The sequence below is a fragment of the Plectropomus leopardus genome, chromosome 14 (assembly GCF_026936395.1).
Source record: "Plectropomus leopardus strain MGB_pleo_1.0 chromosome 14, ASM2693639v1, whole genome shotgun sequence".
Lineage (NCBI taxonomy): Eukaryota > Metazoa > Chordata > Actinopteri > Perciformes > Serranidae > Plectropomus > Plectropomus leopardus.
Genome location: NC_142189.1, coordinates 1,570,001 through 1,587,142, shown reverse-complemented (window position 1 = coordinate 1,587,142; position 17,142 = coordinate 1,570,001). Strand labels below are relative to the sequence as shown.

Below are 17,142 nucleotides of genomic sequence, written 5' to 3'. Positions count from 1 at the left end.
AGAGGTTCAGAGACACCGCGGAGGGTTCGCTCCTCGAAATAAAGGCACCCGCAACGATCCATTAAAGATATAGCAAAGATTACTTATAATATATTTTAACTGCAAAAAACTCCAATTATTCAGAAAATATAATAAAAAATCCTAATCAGTGTTTTTAAATGTGACACATTATTGTGAAACTTTGGACGAATTAACCAAATTTACTGCAACAGCAAACAAGCCTGGTCAGAAACGTGTTTTATGAATTTTTCTGCAAAATGTTCACTTCTAATGTCTTATACGACTGTTATGGCTCGGCTTTATCAAGTTCATTATAAAAATCATAAAAAGTACAATTGTAATTTTTTTTTAAATCAGAAAAGACACAACTCAGAACCACCTAAAGAAGCTTTGACCTGCAATAAATTGTTATTATCTTTTCCCTCCTTGGCGGCAGGGCAATGTCCTGAAAATACAACACTGATAATCATCAGCACACGGCAACCAACGCCAGGACGTCAACACACGCACACACTGGAGACGCACGGTGAGGTGGAGAAAAAACATCACATTCAGCAAACGCTGGACTTCTGCATGAAAGTCGCAGGTTGGTTGGATCCATCCATCTTTCCCACGTCGTCACCAGCAGTGTTTTGACATGACATCTGGCCCTCCACTGGCAAAATGTCCCAAAATCCCTGAACGCCTCCAAAAAATGTCCTAAAACCTAGAAATGTCTTAAAATCCTGGAAATTTCAGAAAACTCGAGAAAACTCCAGAATTGTCCTAAAATCCTACAATTGTCCTGAAATCCTAGAAATGTTCCTGAGAAATGCCCTAAAAATCCTGGAAACAATTTAAAATCTAAAAATGTCCTAAAATTCAAGAAATGTCCTGAAGTCCTGGAAACATCCTAAAATCTAAAAAAAAAAAAGCCCTTAAAACCTAGAAATGCCCAAAAACTTTGAAATGTCCCAAAATTCTAGAAACATCCTACAACCAAAAAAAATGTTTGAAAATTACAGAAACATCATAAAATCTTTTAGAAAAAATGTCCTAAAATTCTAGAAATGCCCTAAAGCAAAAAAAAAAAAGTAGAAATTTTATGAATGTCCTGGAAACATCCTAAAAATATCTAAAAAATGTCCCTAAAACCTAGAAATGTCCAAAATTCCTAGAAACATTCCACAAAAAAGTCTGAAAATTACAGAAACATCCTAAAATCTAACAAAATGTCCTAAAAATTTTTAAATATCCTAAAATCCTAGAAACATATATGGGGCCCTGTGACTGGCCCCTGACCTTTTGTCATTTTGCAAAAGTGGCCCCCAAAGCAAATCAAGCTGAGCACCCCTGAAGTAAACCAAACAATGTCGGGACACGTACCTTTGTGTTGTCCTCCTCCGTCCCTGCTGTGGACCTGCAGGTAACCCCGCTGCTGTCAGAGTGTGGGCTCCACCTGTTGGCCCCCGCTGCAAACACAGGAGACGGCCGAGCTTCATTATCTCCCGCCACCTCCGTCTCCCTGTCTCCCCGTCCAAGGAGGAAGTGTCGGGACACGATTATCAGCCCATGTCGGCGAGCTGTGATCCGCTGGAACCCACCTGCACACGCACACACACACACACACACACACGCACGCACATACGCACACACACACACACACACACACACACGCACACACACGCACGCACACACACGCACGCACATACGCACACACACACACACACACACGCACGCACACACACACAGTACATGGAGTCAAATTAAATGAGTCGGTCCCTTGTTATTTCCTCACACTTTCAATGTTCCTCTGACACTGGGGAATATATCAGAGACTGTGTGTGTGTGTGTGTGTGTGTGTGTGTGTGTGTGTGTGTGTGTGTGTGATATTTCCCAACAGTTTGCAGCTCAGTCACTTCCATCTCTTTCATCCCTCCATCATTCTTTCCATCTTTTCTTTATGACCTTAGGCCTCTCTTCCCTCCATTGATCTGCACTTCATTTCTTTCTTTTCTTCTTTTCTTTCTTCTTTACTATCCTTCTTTTTTTTTCTTCTGCATCTCCATCCTTCTTTCTCTTTTTGTTATCCCGCTCCCTTTTCTGGTCCCTTTTGTCTCTTATTTCTGCTCTCACCTGGTTTGGTTTCACGCTTTTGTCTTCTCCGTCTTCGTCTTTATTCCGTTGTTTTGTCCCTCCATCTTTCTTGTATCCTTTTCTTTTCTTTATCCCTCTATCATCACTTTGACCTGAAGCAAAATACAACAGATAAAAAACATTTTCCTGCAAAAACAAATCTGAAAAATAATGTTTGCTTTATTTATTTTTTATTTTTTATTTTGCACGACAAAAGACAGAAAACTGACAAAACCAATAAACACCAACATGACAACAACAACAACAACAACAACAACAACAACAACAACACAAACAACAACAACAACAACAACACCAACAACATGACAACAACAACAACACCAACAACATGACAACAACAACAACAACAACAACACAAACAACACCAACAACACAAACAACAACAACACCAACAACACCAACAACATGACGACAACAACACCAACAACACAAACAACAACAACAACACCAACAACATGACAACAACAACAACACCAACAACATGACAACAACAACAACACCAACAACATGACAACAACATGACAACAACAACAACAACAACAACACAAACAACACCAACAACACAAACAACAACAACACCAACAACATGACAACAACAACATGACAACAACAACACCAACAACAACAACACAAACAACACCAACAACACAAACAACAACAACACCAACAACATGACAACAACAACAACACCAACAACACCAACAACATGACAACAACAACAACACCAACAACAACAACACCAACAACATGACAACAACAACAACAACACCAACAACAACATGACAACAACAACAACAACAACAACAACAACAACATGACAACAACAACACTACCAACAACAACAACAACACCAACACCAACAACACCAACAACATGACAACAACAACAACAACAACAACAACAACAACAACAACAACAACAACACCAACAACAACAACAACAACACCAACAACATGACAACAACAACAACAACATGAAATAAAAACAGTGGAAACAGGTCAGTTAACCAAAATTTCACAAGGATAAGGGATGCTGTTCAGTGTGTGTGTGTGTGTTTGTGTGTGTGTGTGTGTGTGTGTGTGTGTGTGTGTGTAAGCATGTGCCTATATTTTAGTTAATGTATAACTAAAAAGATAGAATACATAGATAAGGGGGTAAGGGAGGGGTTAACTGTAATACTACCATCAAAATAAAAATAATAATAACAATAGTAATAATAATTAAAATAACGGTTGCTTTTATAACAACCTTAAACATGATACAGAGACCGTGCTGCTGATGTTGCCAAAAGAAAAATATGTCTTGTATTTTGTTTTGTGTAACGTTCCTGTCTGGGAAAAGGTTCGGTCGAAATGTAACACGAATCATTCCCCACAAATAAAACTGTTACATTTCAGATAAGATACATTAAAGCAGATGTTAAATCATTTAATGTGATAATAAGCATTATCATTTTGACTTGTGCTTCAAACGATGACGATCCAGTTATCACTAAAATGTCGGTTTTGGATGCTCAGAGATGACGCGTCAATTTTCACTTATAACATGCTATGTGTTCACAGGAAATGTACTTTAGTATGTCATGTGACATTAAATAATTAAGTAAAAGAAACAACTACCTCTTTGTGTGGCATGATTCGGGCTGTAAATGCAGCAATAGGCGGGTTTCCATTAACCCTTAAAATGCACAAATTGAAATTAAATATACTTTAATACTTGGTATAAAATATCACAGCATGCAGCGATATGACAGGAATAAAAAAAAAAAAAAAAGTTTTTTCTGTCTGGAAATGTGAATAAAAAGTATCTTTGAAAGAGGTGCCATGTGCAACCACGGACCAAGCTCACATATTTGGCGCCCTCAGGATGAGAAAAGGTCGTTTTATTGTCTCGTCAGTTTGTTTGTCCACCTCAGGTAACTTCTCTCAGTGTAATAGATTACAATCCTAAAGTCCTCCATGTGAATAAACACATAAACATGTAGAAGGTCTCCGTCATTTAGACGCGTTTCCTCCGGTTTGATGAAAACGATCACTGATGAAACTACAGATTTGTGTTTTATTTTGTGAAATTACTTAAAAAACAAAAGTCAGTTTTTAGTCACATGACATTTAAAAATAAGTTTATATTGCAAAGCAGTTTGTCGACGTGTTTATGATGAGATATATGTATGTATATTTGCATCTGTGTTTGTTTGTGTGTTAACATGTCGTCATCTGTACGTGTGTGTGCTGCTGAGCCTGTATGTATTTCCGTGTGTGTGTGTGTGTGTGTGTGTGTGTGTGTGTGTGTGTGTGTGTGTGTGTGTGTGTGTGTGTTTAGGCCACCTGCTGTGTGTATGCCTGTTCAGCTGCTCTCCCACTGAGTCTGCAGCCAAATAATACTTCATTAAAATACCAATAAATACTCCAAAAAATCACTCAAACACCCATGGAGAAAGAAACTTAATTAAAATACCAATAAGCAATTAACTTAATTTCATCACCCAATAAATAACCAACTTCATCAAAATACCAGGCAGGAGCCAACTTCATTCAAAAAACACCCAATCAGACGCAGTGAAAAGAGCGTGTGTCGCTGCGGGTTTGTGTTTGTGCAACATCATGCTGAATGTGTGTGTGTGTGTGTGTGTGTGTGTGTGTGTGTGTGTGTGTGTGTGTGTCGTTCTGTACATGCGTGTGTTTAGACGACGTGATGTGTGTGTGATTTACATGGTAATAAGCCGGGCTTCGCTCTGGAAGTTTCTCTCCACTGAGGATGAGATCCGTTTCATTCTCCCTCCGTTCATCCCACGTTCATCTCACAGCTGGACTTTTGTCTCTCTGTGTCGCCTCCTCTCCTCTCTCCTCTTTCTGTCTTTTCTCTCCTTCGCTCTTCCTCTCACTCTCTCTTTATCTCTGGCGTCTCTCTTACATGCTAATCCGGGCAAAGAAAATAAAAAGCGACAAAAGGTCGAATCTATATACGCCGCTGAAAAAGGGACGAGGTGGAGGGGTCTAAATGATGGAGACCTTCTGTGTGTTTATGTGTTTATTCACATGGAAGATTTCATGTGTGTTTTATGATAACACACACACAGACGTTAATTGATGTAGACGAACAAATTTAAGCGATATATGTCGGCTTGGTCAGTGGTTGCACATGTCAAAGACACTGTTTTTCTCAGTAAGTGGCTTTTCATTACAGATTTGTGCAGAACTTTTTTCGATATTTTGATAAAACACAGTTGTGACACGACTGCGTTTCCACTGAATGATATTATGCGACTTTCCTCTTAAATCAAAAAGCACGTCGATGGATGTCCAAAACATCGGCAGGTTTATTTCTATTGCAGCTGCTCAATAAAGTCGATCTAATATCACCATAATTTCTTTGTCACAAAACTGCAACGGAAACACTTTTTCTGCTTTTACAGCTCGTATGATGCGTGACAGCGAGTGACTGTGATACGACTTTATGGACGCCAACCGCCATTAAACCCAAATAAGAAGAAAAAGTCCACAAAGTCACATGACATTCTACAAAACGTGACTCGGTGTGTGAGGACGGAGGAAGAGACCGAGATCTTCTTCACTCTGACACCAGACAAAGAAATTACGGCGATATTAGATCGACTTTATTTCCGGCTGCAACAGAAATAAACCTGCTAATGTTTTGAAAGTCGATCGATGTGCTTCTTGGAAAATTATTACGAGAGAAAAGTCGCACAATATCACTCATCTCACAGCTGTGTTTTATCAAAATTTTGAAAATATCGCTTTAGTTTTGCACAAATCTGTGATGAAACGCAGCTACTGTTGCTGCTGCAGCAGAGTCGCTGAGCAGATGCTGTCTGACAGCGTGTGAGGAAACACGCCTGCAGCTGCTGCACTTTTCCTCCAGCAGCAGCCGCAGCAGCTGCAGCGGCGGCGATGTGTGATTTAAGGCGGCATGTTTGGTTTCAACACGCTTAGCGTCGCTCCGGGCTGACAGGAAGTTGGGCTCTGAGTTAAATATGACGGTGTCAGTATCGGGCTGCAGACTGTCCGCATGACTGAACAGGAAACGCTCTCTGTATCAGGTCGGTTACATTTAGGGAACGCACGCGGGCTCGAAGCAGAGTCACTGCAGGTCTGAGCTCAGCGGGACGTCTGATGGGATTCTGCAGCAAAGGAATCAAAGTGCATTTACTCAAGAAGTTCAGCCGCCTTTTACAAGCATTTAAAGCTCTGAGAAATTAGGACGATTTATTTTGAAAACATGAAACACTTAATGAACTTGGTAAATTTTGTAAAATTAAAAAAAGGATAAAATGACGAGAAAATGACCTGACAATTAGCTGGGGGGGGGGTATTATAAAAAAATACATTGATAATTATATAGTTATTAGAATCATATATATATATATATATATATAGTTATATAGTTATTAGAATCATATATTTTTATTTATGTAACAGAAGAAACAAATATATTCAGTGCATCTTTAAGAACTTTTTTTTTCTTTTTTTCAGGTAATTTTTTGGGACTAATTTTTGATTGATTTTTTGGCCATTCCTTGTTAAGTTGCTCATTGCCTTCTTTCCATATATATATATATATTTTTTTAAAGAAATCAAGCCAATTTGCTCAAGTTTCAAAGGGTTAAGAACTTACAAATCTGAGGTATTTTTTACTGAAATTGAATATTTGCATTTGTGCTATACTTATACTCCTCCTCATTAAGTAAGTTTTTAAACATAGCAATCTATATATTTATATATTCATATCAGAAGGCAATGACCTGAAAATTACGGGGGTTGTTATTTGACTTCATCCGAAAACTGGGGAAAAATGTCCAAGCAACTATATTTATAACTCTTATAATTTAATTATATTACAGAAACAAAATCTTAGCACTTTATTAAATTGTTGTGGGTTTTTTTCTCTTGTTTTGGGGTAATTTGTTTTCTTTTTTATTAATTCTTTGCCATTTTCTTTGGACTTTTCTTGGTAAGACACTAATCATTCTCTCCCCGTGTTTTTGAAAGAAATAAAGCCAGTTCGCTCAAGTTTCAAAGGGTTAATAACATTTTTCTAGTCTCTCAGAGGGGACATCTTTCTGATGGACTTCTTTTACTTAAAACACTTTTAATACATTTTTCTGACTATATTTATGCACTGATAATTACATCACATTTTTAATGCAGGATTTTTACTTGTACTTTACAGTGTGAACAAAGTACTTGTACTGAAGTAAAAGATCTGAGTACTTTTCTTCTCCGCTGTTGAACCTTTAAATGTTAAAGTTTGTCCTGAAGGTGGCGTCAGAAGAAAGGCCATGAGGTTACTGTGGCGAGCAGGAATGTCCCCGTTATTCACATGTTGAGGAGACAAAGATCAATATGATTTACTGTGTTTGATTATTGATCACCAAACCGATCACAGTCTCTCCTGCACAGTCTGCTTTTGTTTTGTTGTTGTTCTGCTTGTTAAATAAATGAATGAAAAATGTCCCAAAACAGAAGTTAAAAATGCTGCTGATCATTTACCGGTTGCTACATCTGACTTTACACACACACGCACGCACACACACAAACACACACACACACACACACACACACACACACACACACACACACACACACACAGCTGATCAGGGTTATGGATTCAGTTCCCCGGCAGAGCAGGAAACCAACCGTTATTCTCTATGTTGACTTGAGGTCAGAGGAGGCTTCTGGGTAGTGAGACGGGACGTGGTGGGGTGTCTCTCTCACACACACACACACACGCACGCACGCACGCACGCACACACGCACGCACGCACACACACACACACACACACACACACACACAGAGGCTGTGAGCTGTGAGAACATTTTCTTGTGGCCTCCAGGTGTCAGGAGCACCCATCAAACCACCAACAACTAATTATTACCTTCCTTTGCTTTCTCACCGTGTGTGTGTGTGTGTGTGTGTGTGTGTGTAGGTGTGTGTGTACCGGCCCCCGGGGTCCGTTGGTGTATATAATGGCTTTTTGAAGAGATTGTCGGTTTGTAAAGACGTTTGATTGACACCTCCTGATGTCTCAATCCAATTAAAGAGAGAGAGAGAGGCCCTTTGTGTGTGTGTGTGTGTGTGTGTGTGTGTGTGTGTGTGTGTGTGTGTGAGTGTGTGAGTGTGAGATCAGATTGTGAGAACAAATAATATATGTGTATGAACTCTCTCTCTCACACACCGTTATATTTTATTATTTATTAATTTATTATTATTATATATATTTATAAACAGTTAGATAAAAATTTGATTTCTTTTATCATTTGACTGAAAGTTAAATCTGATCATTGATTTATAATTTTAGGCACAAATGTCAGAATTATTTTCTGATATATTAACTTGTGTACTGAATTCAGTCCTTATTTTGTTATCTTCTTTTTAATTAATTCATTTTATTTTATTTTATATTTTATATCTTTCTTTCTTTCTTTCTTACTTACTGTCTAACTGTGACAAGTTACCGATTCATTTGAGAAAAATAACCAATAATAATCTTAAGAAAGTTAATTAAAGTTTACATTATTATTAATTCATACATGTTGTAAAAATTTTAATCACTAAATTGTCCTTCACAAATCAAAGGCTGTCACTTAATTCTTATTCATCTTTTAAGAGCCTTAATAAATCTCTACATAGAAATGCACTCTATAACTAACAAACATAAATATTGTTTATTATAATTAAAAATATATGAATACATACAACTACACTGCAAAAAATAAATAAAATAATGTAAAAGACATAAATTAATTAATAAACAACTACATCAACATTTTTTAAACAAAATAAATAAATAAATTCATACGTTTTAGATTATAAAAGCACATTATCGTGCCATTTAGCGTTCCAGTAAAGAAAATAAATGCAACACAAACAACAATAAAAAAATATGAATATAAAATATCTACAACACATTTCATCACATTTCATTCTCAAATAAAAATATTTTTATATTTATAAGCATAAGAATGACATATTTCATTCATACAAAGTTTTATAAAGAGTGTGTTTCTCATGCACACACACGCATGCACACCCGTGTGCACACACAGACACACACGTGTACATATATGTGCTGATGACATACCATCTGTAAGTTTTTATGTGATCTCCCTTAAGGGCGCCTAATCATCTCAAAGCCGACCTCCTTACATTAAAAAAATAAAATCCAGCCGCTTTCAAGAAAACATTAAAAAAAACATTTACCTAAATTAACTGTATGAAGTAACGTTCAAGAAAACAATTTAAAAAAGCATTTAATTAACTGTATATAAACAAAGAGAACATATAAATGTAAAGTTTTGCTTGCTAATTTTAGATTAAAATGTCAAAGATTTGACTGAGGGATTTTTTTTTTTGGATATAATTCGATGTTTGTAAAAACATGCGAGGATCAGCTGATGTCAGTTAGCCCGTGGAGATCCTCATAAACTAATGCATTTCTTAAAATTAAGGGATAATTTAAGGGAGTTTTGTCACTTTCTTTCTGAATGATGGTTTCTGTTTTTTGGGAAGGTTTTGCATATTTGTATATATTTATGTACTGTATGTTTTCAGTATCGGGGTCGTTTTGGGGAATGTGTTGTTTGTAGAGACTCTATAAATATAAATATATATACATATATATAAATATATATATATATAAATAATGAGGGTAAATAGTGACGTTTAATTCCTTGTCTTTGGTTTATTTAGAATCAAATTCTTTTATTTCTTAAAACTGGAATTTGACCAAAAAAAGGAACATTTTTGAGCACTGCACAAACACAAACACACACACACACACACACACACACACACACACACACACACACACGCACGCACGCTTGGGGTCCTCTATTCAGGCTCAGTAACAAAGCCCGGGGCCTCAATCCAGCATGTCTGAAAAAAACACTCTGAGTGTGTTTTGTAAGTGTGTGAGTGTGTTTTGTTAGTGAGTGTGTGTACGTGTGTGTGTGTCAGTGTGTGTGTGTTGCACTAACAAGGTCCAGGCCTCAGCATGATGACGATCTTAACGAGCTGTCTGTCACTCTTCAGCTCTCAGCTCAGACCTCTGTGTCATTAATGACCGAGTGTGAGTGTGTGTGTGTGTGTGTGTGTGTGTGTGTGTGTGTGTGTGTGCGTGTGTCAGTGTCAGTGGTATAAATGGAATAATGTCTCAGCAGGACAGAAAAAACATTTAGTCTCTTTTGGCGCCACAATGTCAAGGTTTCAATGGCTGCTGTCTCTTTCTGTGAGTGTGTGTGTGTGTGTGTGTGTGTGTGTGTGTGTGTGTGAGCAGCTGCCCCAAATCCCCAAATCTCTCTATTTTAGCAGCCAGAGTCGATGTTTAGAACAACAGAGCGGGACTCTGAAGCTGCGTCCCATCGATGACATCACAATGTGTCATCCCATAATGCATTGCACAAGTGCACTTCTAACTTGAGAGGAGGACGGAGGTTCAGCCGGGCGTTTAGACCTTCGATTTTTACTCTTTAGTGTGTGTGAATCTGATTATGTGCTCCCTCAGCACGAGCAGATATTCAGGTTCTGAAGCTGAAACTAAAACCAATATTAACCCTTTAGGGCCTGCTTTAATATCACACACACACACTCGTATTGCTCTGCGCACAAAATGCCAGAATTAAGATTTAAAAAATATTATAAACTAATATCATTTTCTACTGTCAATCAGTTATTTTATTTAAACCAAAATCAGCCCTATCATAAATATAAAATATTCATACTTTTTTTAGATTTGTAACCCTTTACATGCCAGGTTTTTGTCATGATGCCACCATGTTTTTGGATGGAAAAAAACCCACAAAAATGTAATTACTTCAAAATAATAAATGCTACATAGATTTTTTAAATCATTATTACCACAGCCTGGGATATGTCAATGATTAGCAGCAACATTGATTTTTATAGATTATTATTTTTTGTGCAGTGTCAAACACTCACACTCACACCGCTCTGCACGCAAAATGTGCTTTTCAGAATCAGGCTGTAAAAAAAAAAAATATATATATATATACTTTAATGTGATTTTCTACTTTCATCTAGTAAAATTTTTTTTAACCAAATAAGTCCTAATAATACATTTTAAATATTCATTAATTTCCAGAATTTTTACCCTTTAAATGCCAGGTTTTTGTCATGATCCCACTATGTTTTTAGATGGAAAAAGACACAAAAAACAAATTATTTCTACTACATGCAAAGAAGATTTTTGTTTTTATTTTTTATGATGACAGTGTGGGATATGTCAATGATAAGCAGCAACACTGATTGTGACAGTGGAACAAGTGGAAATAGCATATTTCTTCTACATATTTCTTGATTTTTCTTTCTTTCTTTTTTAAAAATTGCTTTCTTTTTTATTCTGCTTATTTTCTCAATTAATTTTATTTTTATTATATTTTTTGGAAATTTTTGGGCAATTTCTTATTATGAGGTTATAAGGGTTAAACAAAGATCGTTTGTTTCACAGACCTCCATCAGGTCATTAAATCCTGTTTGAATAAATAAACTTTGCTTTATGAAACTGAAATTAATTTTTGTTGTGCACCAGAGCTCTGCCTAATTTTAAATCTGGATTTACTCATTTTAAAACCCAGTTTAACTGAACTCTGGTAAAAGCTAATCTTAGATTAAATTAATCCTGGTTGGTGCAACCAAGCATTAACGTCCAAGATCCTACATTTCCCATAATGCAGCTCTATAGTTTCTTTCATTAGAGCCTCTCTGTCTGATAAACACACACACACACACACACACAGACACACACACACACACCTTCCAAACTCCACTCCTGCAGTTTGTGTTGTGCTGACTTTGGATTATTAATTAAATTTTTTCAAAACGATGAACCGACTGCGCTGTTTTTTGAAAAAAAAAAGTGGTTAAACTGTCAATTAAAACTACAGCTGAGAAACCAACAAACCAGCCAATCAGAGATCAATACTTAATGTGACTGTGAAAAAAATCTATGTAAAACAAAGTCTGTGTGTGTGTGTGTGTGTGTGTGTGTGTGTGTTTCAGAGTTGTTGTTGTTGTCAGGCTTTCGGTGCAAACATCATCCTTCAGCTGCAGCTCACTGAGGCAGAAACACACGCACACACACACACACACACACTGCTGTGGTCACACCTCTGCCGTTGAGTGTGTGTGTGTGTATTGCTGTGCGTATTTGTGTGTGTATTACAGTGTGTATTTGTGTGTGTGTTGCTGGTTGAATTAGTCACTTATCATCATGTGGAAGAAAATATTGTTCTCATTCTTACATTTTATTACAACTTGGCCAAAGGTCCGGATAGCACAAAGTTTTGGTCCGGATCCGGACCACGGTTCACTAGTTGGTGATGCCTGGCTCACAGGTACATGTGATGAATCAGTGGTATGGGCGTTATTAATAGCCACCTTCGTGGCATGACAGGTGTTTTGTTGGAAAACCTTGCAGGAGCGAGACAGTTTGTAAAACTGCTCCACTCAGAGCGAGCTGTTGGACATGTCCACGCGCTGGAGCTGGCTGTTGGACATGTCCACGCTGGAGCTGGTCGTTGGACATGTCCGCTCACTGGAGCAGGCTGTCGGACATGTACAGGCTTGGGCGGGTTGTTGGACATGTCCACGCGCTGGAGCAGGCTGTCGCACATTTAGGCGCCGGAGCGGGGTGTTGGACATGTCCGTGCTGGAGCGGACTGTCGGATGTGTCCACTCTGGAGGGGACTATCGGACAAGTCAGCTCGCTGGAGCGGGCTGTTGCACATATCCGCGCGCTGGAGCAGACTGTCAGACATTTCCACACTGGAGCGGGCTGTCGGATATGTCCGCACGCTGGAGCGGGCTGTTGGACATGTGATATCATAATAAAATTAAAGCTGCAAGCAGCGATGAAAGGGCCCTTGCACCCCCACGTGTGTCGGGGTACTGATGGGACACCAACTAAAGCGGTCAGAGAGGTTGGACCTTGGAGTGAGCTATTTCACATCGTGTAGTACTTCCAGTGGCAATTAGGTGGCAGTGGAGAGGACACAAATTCCAAGTCATCTCTGTGTACATAATTTGTAGACCAAACCATGTAAATATCATATAAATCCAATAATAATTGTCCCTCAAGGCCTACTTGCTCTGACCAGTAGGTGGCACTATTACGACTATTACGACTGGTGAATATTAGATATCATACAGGTGTGTTCAGGGCGGGACTCTTATCAAACCTATGAAGTTTCAGGCAAATTGTACAATGTACACCAAAGTTACAACAATTTCCTGTTTTATGGTGAGACATCAAAATTGTATGCTGCGCCACGGGATCACCGTAAAAGTTTTATGCGGACCTTTGGTAACTTTTCCTCACCAAGGGGTTGAGAGCGGACACACCCAGTTTAAAGTTGATCGGATTAATCCTGTAAGACAAATTCACAAAAGTACGAGGCCCGAAATCGCAAAACATCAGCACAAAATTCGAAATGGCCAACCCCTGTTGGGTTTGGGGGATGGGTCCAAGAGGCTTTTTTGTGCCTTTTTGACCGGCGGTTGGTGCTCGAGCCGTAAATAAGACACCGACTGCTGTTCGACAAGATATATAGATCCAGTGATCGTGCAGACTGTTGTTCAAACAAGAAATATTTCCAACAAACGTAAACTGTTGTTGGACAGAAAAAAGTTCCGACTGTTGCTCGACAAGAAAATATCCCTTTTATTTCACCGACTGTTGGTCAAATAGAAAAAAGTTCCAATTATCTCATCAAATGTTGTTCGACAAGAAATAGTTACAATAATCTCACAAATTGTTGCTAAACAAGAAATATTTTCAGTAATCTCACCAACTGTTGTTCAACGAAAAGTAGGTCCGATAAACGTATCGGCTGTTGCTCACGGCAACATCTAAATATCAGATTTTCTCCACGACAGAATGCTCTGTACATTTTACCGTGAACCACGGACCATTTTTTGACATATTTGTGGTTTTCTCTTATGTAGCATACAATTTTGTATTGGTAGCAGGAAACACCAGCTTGAATTATTTCATTTAATTCTCTGTAAAATACATAATAAAATATTTTTAACCTTTAACATTATAGCTGTGACGTAGTTTGAGCATCTGTAAACCAAAGCTCGCGCTCTCTTTCTGTCTTTTTGTGGGTCAAAGGTCAAAGCACGAAGGGCTTTTTATTGGCTGCAGGAAGTCTGATATGAATTATACATGACACAAACACAGTACATATGAAAAAAGGCACATATACACACATATGGAGATACACACGTTTAAAAAAACAGTGGACTAATGAAGCATCAATATTCATGAGTGAGTTTTTTTTTATTTATTTATTAATTGCGTCATGATGAATATTTGATTTGTGCTGTTATTAATGCTAATTTCCCAGCAGCATGAGTTAATGACGGAGCCGCTGGCTGCAGAGTGGCTTCACTACGAGTACATAACAATAAATATTAATTCACCAACTGGCCGTTATCAGTTAACCCTTTGAAATCTGAATCGACATTAGTTTTCTTGTGCGAGATTAAGATGCGTTATTTAAGTATTTACTGCAAACTGCAAGAAATAAGTAGATTCAGAAAACTATTATTTATTTTTTAAAAACCTTGGAGAAAATGTCCATTCACCCACATATAATTATTATAATTAGATATTTAAAATCATGTCACAGAGTTAGTATTATTTCTTAAGCTGTTTTTTAAAGTCTTTTTTGTTTACTTTTTTCTTTAAACTCTCCTTGTTTTTATGCACTTTTTAAGGTAATTTTCTTGGCTTTTTTGTTTTAAACTTCCTGTTTAATTTTGAAAATTTCTGGTAATTTCATTGGCTTTCATTTATTTATGTTTTCCCTTTTTTCTGCTATTTTTTCTGCTAATTTCTTGGCTTTTTTGGCTCTTTTTTGTTCAAAATGTCAGGTTATTTCCTCAGCTTTTTTCAGTTTACTTTCTTTTTTGGGTCTTGCAGATTTTAAGGTAGTTTTCTTGGATTTTTTTGCTTTCCTTGTTTTCTGGTTACTTTTTTCTTGGCTTTTTAACCTTTCTTTTTTTGTCTAATTTTCAGGTCATTTCCTTGGCATTCTTTTACTTTCTTTGTTTTTTGTGCTAATTTTTAGGTAATTTTCTTGTTTTGTTTTTTTTTACTTCCTTTGGTGTCGTAATTTTTCAGGTAGATTTCTTGAATTGTTTTACTTTTTTGCTAATTTTCAAGTAAGTTTTTCTTTCAATTTTATGCTATTTTTGGCCTCATTTTTTAAAAAAAGAAATCAAGCTAATTTTCTCAGATTTCAAATTGGTTAAGAGAAGCAGGTTCAGTCTGAGGCTGAGCACCAAATGCAGATTAATCCACTGCTGAAAATAGTCCCTGTTAAAATCACTATTTCCTCCTACTGAGCCTTAAAAAAATTAAAATATTGCTGGTGTTTTTAAAGATTTATGTCTTCAGTAGGGACCAATGGGCTGAGAGCTGGTGTGACACATTGTTGGTTATTATCCACCCTCCCCCTTATTCCTCCCTCCTTCTCCCCCTTATTCCTGTTGTCTCTTCTCTTCTACATTTTTCTAAATCTTCATTTCTTCCCCCTCATACCCTCTCCTCTTGTTTTTTCTATCCTTTCCTTTTCCTCTCTCCTTTTATTTTCTACCTCATCCGTTCTTCACTATCTCCTCTCCTTCCTCATCGCCTTTCCTTCACTTCAATCTTATCCTCCCCTCCTCCCTTCCTCCCTCCTTCCTCCTGGCTGTTTTTTTTCTTTCGCTCAGAGTTTGCGTGCCGTTTTAGAGTGTTTTCATCGATGTCGAGACCTTGCTATCAAACATGACTGCCTCTGCTCTAATTCACCCCCAGGACACCACACACACACACACACACACACACACACGCATGCACGCACGCACGCGCGCGCGCACACACACACACACACACACACACACACACACACACACACACACTCAGGGCTTCTCGCTCTCTCACACACTTGAATGAACATCTATACACACACTCACATTCCTTCTTTACACACACACACACACACACACATACACTCTCATTTTATACTCACACACACACACACACGAGTGAATGAACAGGCCGGTCTGCTGACACACTCACACATATCACTAGACTTGCGAGGACATTTGTGTGTAAATCCTGACTGAATGATGACCTTTATTTTTATTTTAATTTAGATGTTTTTACAGTCAGCTGCTGCAGGTTTTTTTAGGACACGTTTCTTAGAATAATAAACATGATTAAAAAGTAAAATCCTTGACTTGCACAACAGTGTCACTGAGGAGGTTTACAAGTGAGAAACCACCAAACCAGTGACTGCACCAGCCGGCAAAGTGGGAAGCAGTGATAAGATAAGATAAGATAAGATAAGATAAGATAAGATAAGATCAGATAAGATAAGATAAGATAAGATAAGATAAGATAAGATAAGATAAGATAAGATAAGATAAGATAAGATAAGATAAGATAAGATAAGATAAGATAAGATCAGATAAGATAAGATAAGATAAGATAAGATAAGATAAGATAAGATAAGATCAGATAAGATAAGATAAGATAAGATAAGATAAGATAAGGTAAGAGTGCTAAAAAAGGACAAAATGTTACAAAAATACAAATAAGATAAAAAAATAAAATAAAAAAATACTAATACTATATATACACTCTATACACCTTTCACTTATACATAAATAAATCACTAAATATATATGTATATATATATATATAAACCAAATAATAATAATAATAATAATAATAATAATAATAATAATAATGATGATGATGATGATGATGATCAACTACTTGTTGTTGTTTTTTTAAAATCAATTTTATCATCACTTCAAAATTAATTGTAAGGCACCAAAATAAGAAAAAAGGTTCCATGCATGTAAAAGCCCACTTGGTGATGCACTTGAATCTAATAAAATTAATAATAATAATAATAATAATAATAATAATAATAATAATAATAATAATAATAATAGAGAAACCTATTGAAG

At 37.1% G+C, this 17,142-nt stretch overlaps 1 protein-coding gene across 2 annotated transcripts in view; it reads right to left on the bottom strand.

Moving 5' to 3' along the window:
• Positions 1–1,448: 1,448 nt before the first annotated feature.
• Positions 1,449–17,142, bottom strand: part of LOC121954134 (metabotropic glutamate receptor 7-like) — a 60,594-nt gene continuing 44,900 nt past the window's right edge. For both annotated transcript variants that reach the window (XM_088087310.1, XM_088087311.1), the window contains exons 7-8: positions 2,116–2,228; positions 1,449–1,583 (exon numbers count right to left, since the gene is read on the bottom strand). The gene's annotated coding sequence lies outside the window, so the exon portion shown is untranslated. The remainder of the gene's footprint in view (positions 1,584–2,115; positions 2,229–17,142) is intronic.